General features: G+C 45.7%; 1 long non-coding RNA gene across 1 annotated transcript; it reads right to left on the reverse strand.

The window, feature by feature from the left end:
• Positions 1–347: 347 nt before the first annotated feature.
• On the reverse strand, positions 348–5,055 carry LOC108640546. The gene is made up of 3 exons (XR_001921247.1): positions 4,979–5,055; positions 1,510–1,666; positions 348–521 (listed from the first exon to the last, which is right to left on the reverse strand). It is a non-coding gene; the product is annotated as an uncharacterized LOC108640546 (long non-coding RNA).
• Positions 5,056–6,072: the final 1,017 nt, after the last annotated feature.

The following is a 6,072-nucleotide window of genomic DNA, read 5'->3' on the forward strand; positions in this document are numbered from 1 at the left end:
AGGCATCCCCTTGCATCCCTCTGCATAGCTGTAGGGTCTCAGGCAGTGGGAGGCTGGCTTCTAACATCTGCTCTTCACTTCCAATATCCTGTTTACAAAACCCGATAAACTCCCCCCAAGGCTAAGAATTGAAACTTGGATGCTGGGGGAGAGAGTTATTCATCCTCCACAGCTGGTAAGCCTGCCCACCATCCTACCTTGTGCCAGCAGCATCAAAGATGGGCAGCAGGTCTGAGAGGCTCAGCGCAGACACTTGGCCTTTCCTACAGGGAAAGCATAGGGTGTAAATACGCCTTCAGGAAGGTGACGGTGGCAGGGACACCGGCTAGCACCTATACCTGCCCTAAGGCAGCCTCTGTTGTTATTCCAGCACCAGAGAAATGATGTAACAGCACTGTGTTGTTTTGGAATCCGGCAGCATTTTCCACCCGTCAGGCTGCGTAGGATGCCCACATGCAAGGCTGCAGGCTGGAGCTCCTCTTCTGTTTCTGCTTCCAGAGCAAGAAAATTGAGAAGGCAACCTACAGGAGATAAAAGACAAAGCGCTGCTGAAAAATATCAGTAGTAGTAACTCTTAGAACTAACCTTAGGTGTCAGATGAGTTGATACCTCTCTTTTGAACATATGAACCATTTTGTGGGTATGACAGCAACACACTCCATAATCCTTTCCATATTTGGCTTTATTGGCTTATTGTGCAGAGCCATTAGAATCAGGATCGTCTCTTATGAAGCTGTTAATGGCATGCAAATTGCATAAAAGATTTCTCTGCATCAATAGAAAACAACCTAGTAATACATTCTTGCATAAAAATCTACATTAAAATCTGCTACAAAAGACATACTTTGAAAGAAGCAAAAATCCCATATGACTAAAGAAGAAATATGCTCACCATGGGAAAATGAATATCAGGCTTGTAACTAGAGGTGACCTATCTTAGAGCTGCTTGGATCCCAATGAACAGATATGCCTTTAACTACTGAAGTATTCCAAAGATGTGATTCACACAATATCATGGCTAAAGCCAGGTAAAAAAGTCCAATGAACATTTTATGCATGGAAAAATGCAATTGCAGTCTGACCAAGCCTGAATCTGTGCTGAATTCAGCAAAGAGCCATGGTCAAAATATATATGCTGTTTAAATTAAATTATAAGTCTAAGCAGATTGCTCTGTGTAATGCACTTCTACTTTTCATGCTGAAATGAAGCTTCAAGACTGAAATTTAACTTTCAGTAAGGCAGAAACACCTAAAACTAACTAGCATGGAGCAGTAAGTCAAGAGAAATGTTGCGCTTTATCTGTCACATCACTTTAGGATTTTTTTTTCTTTTTGGTGTGGACATCAGCGTGACTGTGATTTCAGCCCATTGTTTCCAAGAAGCACACAGCTGGAATGAACCTGTTATTAATGTTCTGCCAATGCCACCTAGCACAGCTGCCTTGCCCACATGGTGTAAGTGGCAGAGTCCCCACCACTGCCATGCACCATCTATCTCTCACAATGTACCATGGATGTGCCTGTTGTGTCTCTGGTCCTGTGCAGCCATAAGTGTCCAGCACTGGAGCAGTGGGAAATACCAGGCCAGGCAGAGCTGTAAGTGCAAAGTCCTTCCGACCTGTCTCAGTGGCAGTGGGCAGCCCTGAGGACACCTGCTACAAAGAACCTGGAAGACAGAGAAGAAAAGCAGCATTGCTGAAATTCCTTGACCATTTTCTGTCCAAATCATCCATGCACTATAGGAGCCCAGGGTTGCCCTCCAGGGACACTACTCTGTCTCAAGCATGAAAGACCAGATTTTTCCTGAAATAACATCCAGCTCTTGCTTTGTTGCCTGCTGGGCTCAGCTGATATACATGGAGAAGCCTAAATAAAGAAGTGCCGAACTCATTGCCCAAGCTTTTCCTCACCGCTATCTGCATTCTTTTGCATTCATTAAAAAACAAACAAACCTGTTTCCTGAGAGCAGGGAGGAAAATCACAGGGCTGGGTTGTTTGGGGTTGTCTTTTGTGAGGTTTTTTTTTTCCCCTTGCAAAAGGCACTTGAATACTGTAGAGAGAGGCAGCTCTGCAGGATGTAGACAGAGATTCAAGTGGCTGGTAATAGACAAATGTGATGGGAAAGCAGAACAAACAAGACATCCACTATCTCCGTCTCTCAGGGATAGAAGGAGGGAAAGAGGGATGAGAAGAGAAAAAAAGCATCTGCGCTGCTCTAGCAGCCAGATCTTAGAGAGGAACCAGCACACTCCCAGTCTGGCCCAGAGACCTGCCTCGGATGGGCTGAGTGGATGTCAGCCAGAAAGGCTGGGGAAAAGAGTCCCCTTGTTTTGCAGAGACAGTTAGATCTCTGAGAGAGAACTGAAAGAAACAAGAGTATAGAAACCCACAGCAAACAGCAAAAGCCGCCTCCAGACGATGACAAGGGTACAAAGATAGCACTGGAGGCTGCGGCACTCCTTGGCGCGGGGCTGGCCAGTGGCGGGAAGTGCCTCACATCCTCTTCTCCGCATTGTTCTCCCAACTCCTCCGGTGGCTGGGAAAGTTTCTTCCAGCAATTTACCCCATCCTCACCCTGCAGCTGGCCAGCGTGCCACTATTGATTCACTTCCCCAGGCATTTCTCTTACTGTCATGCTCTTGTGGTGTAAAAGCGGCCACTGGGCTCAGGCAGGGGGGGTGGCCGCAGCCCTCTCACTGTAGGAGGAAACTTTTCCTGCATACCAACATTTTTTAACCACAGTGAATAGCAGTGGTGAGAGCAGGGGTAAATGAACACTCAACCAAGGTATAGGTGGATTGAGGAGGCTTTACTGCTGCTTTATGTGAGAGGAGACACCTTCCAGTACCCAGCACCGCTCCATTATGTGCAAGGTTGTTTTCCCTCCCTCCCAGAACAAAATAAAAATCATCAAACATAGAGCCTTGGTTGTAGATATATAATTGGATCAAATTGTTGTTAATGACCTTGTTTGGTCTATTGTGCCTTTGTTTTCCACTCCAGCTTGCACCAGAGCAGGTAGTGTGTTTATGCTGCAGTCAGGGTGACCTGACTAAGAGCCATCCTGGTTTTATTCTTCTCTTCATGAAAAGAGCTGATCCTTGGGAGAGGGCTGACATCCTGCAGGGCAAGTCTGGGTCTCGCTGCCAGAGAGCTATGGATGATTGCTAACGTGTCACGTCAAGATAAGTGCAGGCTGTGGTGTGGTGGACTGGAGGCTTTGAGAGAATGGTGTGCAAGCACAAGAGCTTTAACACCAAGGTTACAATTAAACCTCACCTGGGGCTGGCTGTTGAAGTAAAGCAAGTCTTGTTTAACTGCAGGAAAAACACCATGTAATAGAAATCTAATTATGTTGAACAGTACCCGATGTAAAGGTTATAGTTTATGGATTAACAGCAAGAACTGACACTGTGAACTGTGAACTCATCTGGAACTGGCTGAAGGGGAAAAGGACATGCTGGTAGTTAATTATTTTGGGCACCAATGGGATGCTGTCATGGAAAGACAAGCACAATCCCAGGATGCACTGGGAAGTGTGTCTAGCAGAGGAGGCAAAAAACAGAGATGCTGACATGCACAAATAGGTACTGGGAGGGCCATGGAGAAGTTCTTGAGGGAACCTCTCTCCCTTCATCAGCATGTATAGGAGAGAGTTACCAAAAGAAAATAACATTTCTCTGTATGGCACAAGAGAAACTGGTTTTGCTCATGGCTGTAAAGCAAAAGGTTTCTCTCTGGTAGAGCAGTGATGTTCTGGACCAGCCTAACTGTCAGAGCACTGGGTACAAGATCCACAACAAGCTCTGTGACAGGCAGATTGGCAGTGAGAGGCAGTGTCTGCCATGGGAGAAGCCAGGATTCAGAGGCCATTCATCCTCATGCCCTGAACCTAAGGAAAAAATAGAAGCTGAATGGAAAGTTGTGTAGCTGTTTGAACTGGTAGGGAGAAAAAAAAGTCCTACTAATGTGCCACTGCAACTCTACTAGAGCTGGAAGTAACCAGCCTTTGATCCCAGGCCTTTAATGCACTCAATAAAAGGCATGATGGCTGCAAGTCCACCGTTGTATTATTGCCTACTTGGCTTAAAGTTGCATGGCACTGTCAAGGACATCTCCTGATGGCAACAAAGAATAGAAATGAAGAATGAAAGAAAATTAAAGATTTCACGGCAAAGATCACCATGTGCTGTGAAGGGCAGGCGGGCGGGAGACACCAGCGCCGCGTGCAGGGATACTGTGGAGGTGACCTTGCATGGCATGTTTAAAAATAGCTGATGCCACCATACTTCCCACTCCACAGGCTTTCTGCTCCCTTCTCTGTCACAACCTGACACATCCCCTACAGCACTAAATACGTTGTAAGTAATTTAAAAACACAACTAATTACTTCAGGGAGATGTTTAAGTATCTAAGTCTTTGGCAACTACAGGACACTTACAATGCTATGGGCATTGTAATGCAAGAGCAGAAGGTCTCCTGGTGGGTGCCTGTGCCAGAGGAGCCCGCAGCCCCAGCACCGGTGGCACAGGGAGGTCACCCGTCAGCAATCCCCACAATCGACCTCTTGTGTCAGATGTGTGAGAAAGTTCTCCCTTTCCTGTCACACGCTACCGAAGAGCTCTGGCAGCTGCGGGCCCCCTCCAACACCCTGGCAGGCCTGAATAGACAGAGCCGCCCCAGAAACGCCCAGATGTGTGCTGGGTTACTTGGGATTTACTGGCACACCATGTGCAAGATCAGCATCAGGCCAGGATGGTGTTGTTTAGTTAATTTGCTTTTTGTGATCTAATTTCCTTACTTTAACTCTTTTTTTTTTTTTTTTTTTTTGTCATCCCACTGTCTTGAAAGGAAAGAAAGAAAAGATCCAAGATGCCAACATCTTCAGCTACTTTAAAGGGTCTCTGTTTGGTATTCGCTCCCTGACCTGTATTCCTTGCTGTAAAACCTCCCTGTTACTGTGATTTAATGCACATACCAAAACAAGCTGCCAATTACACTGCTGTTAGTGCAAGGTGGCTCCAAAGACACTGCCCTGTGAGCAGAATCTGTCCCTCCATAGCAAAGAGGTTGCTGTGCAAACTCAGAGATGAGCAATAGCTGCCCCACTTATGACATCTCAGCCATTTCATCCATCTGGTTCCCTTGCTCCAGAGCAAGAGCAGACCTCTGCAAGCCACAAGTCTCTGCAGCATGGTCCACACACATGCCAGTTGCTGGGATGCTGCTCCTTTGGCTTTTACAACAGACCACAGACTGGAGAAATCTCTGGGCTGTGAGCAGTGTGGACCCCTCCGCTAATGAGAGTTCATGAAGGACCTAATTATTTCCCCTTCTATTGAGAAGCCCTGGCTAAGCTATGGAAGGTGACTTCAGGCGAGCCATAGAGCATGGCTTTTGATCCGAGATACACTGCATCCATCTAGTCCACTGGTTCTCTGATTAGGACCCAGCTTCAAGTGTTGAAGGATTCTCCCAAGACGTGAAATTTTTATGGCTCCGCCACATTTTGTGACAAGCCTCCAGCTTGTCTAAGATCCCCCTGTCAAGTTTCATTTTTCAGGCTCTTTGTGCGAAATGATACTTAATGGAGGAGTCTCCAGTGTAAGAAGTAAAGAATACACACATACAATCCATAAATAGAGACACTTTAGAGGCTCTTTAAACATTCACGCTTTTTGCATAATTGATGACTTTCTATAATAGATATGGATGATAAACAGCTTTAAATAAAATGAAAATTTATCATTGTCATATCATTTATCAGCATTACGTTAAACTGTAAAATACGGGGAGAATATTGCCATGTTCTCAATCAAAATTGGTGGAAGTGAGAATAATTCAGGGGCTGTATCATTGCATTCGTCAGGGTTTTTAATGAGGTTGCCAACAGCCAAGAAACTGCACTAGAACCTGTGAGTCAGAGAAAGAATTTGTATGTTACTGCATAGCCAGTGTAAGCCATCAAGCACCTCCTCTGTGGCTCCAAAGGACCAAAAGTAAGCCTGTTCTCCAGGGCAAGTCATACAATTTAGTGCTCATCTTCTCTAAGGTAGACAGCTATTGATAACC

This window comes from Manacus vitellinus, unplaced genomic scaffold (assembly GCF_001715985.3).
Source record: "Manacus vitellinus isolate BGI_N305 unplaced genomic scaffold, ASM171598v3 scaffold_37_pilon, whole genome shotgun sequence".
Lineage (NCBI taxonomy): Eukaryota > Metazoa > Chordata > Aves > Passeriformes > Pipridae > Manacus > Manacus vitellinus.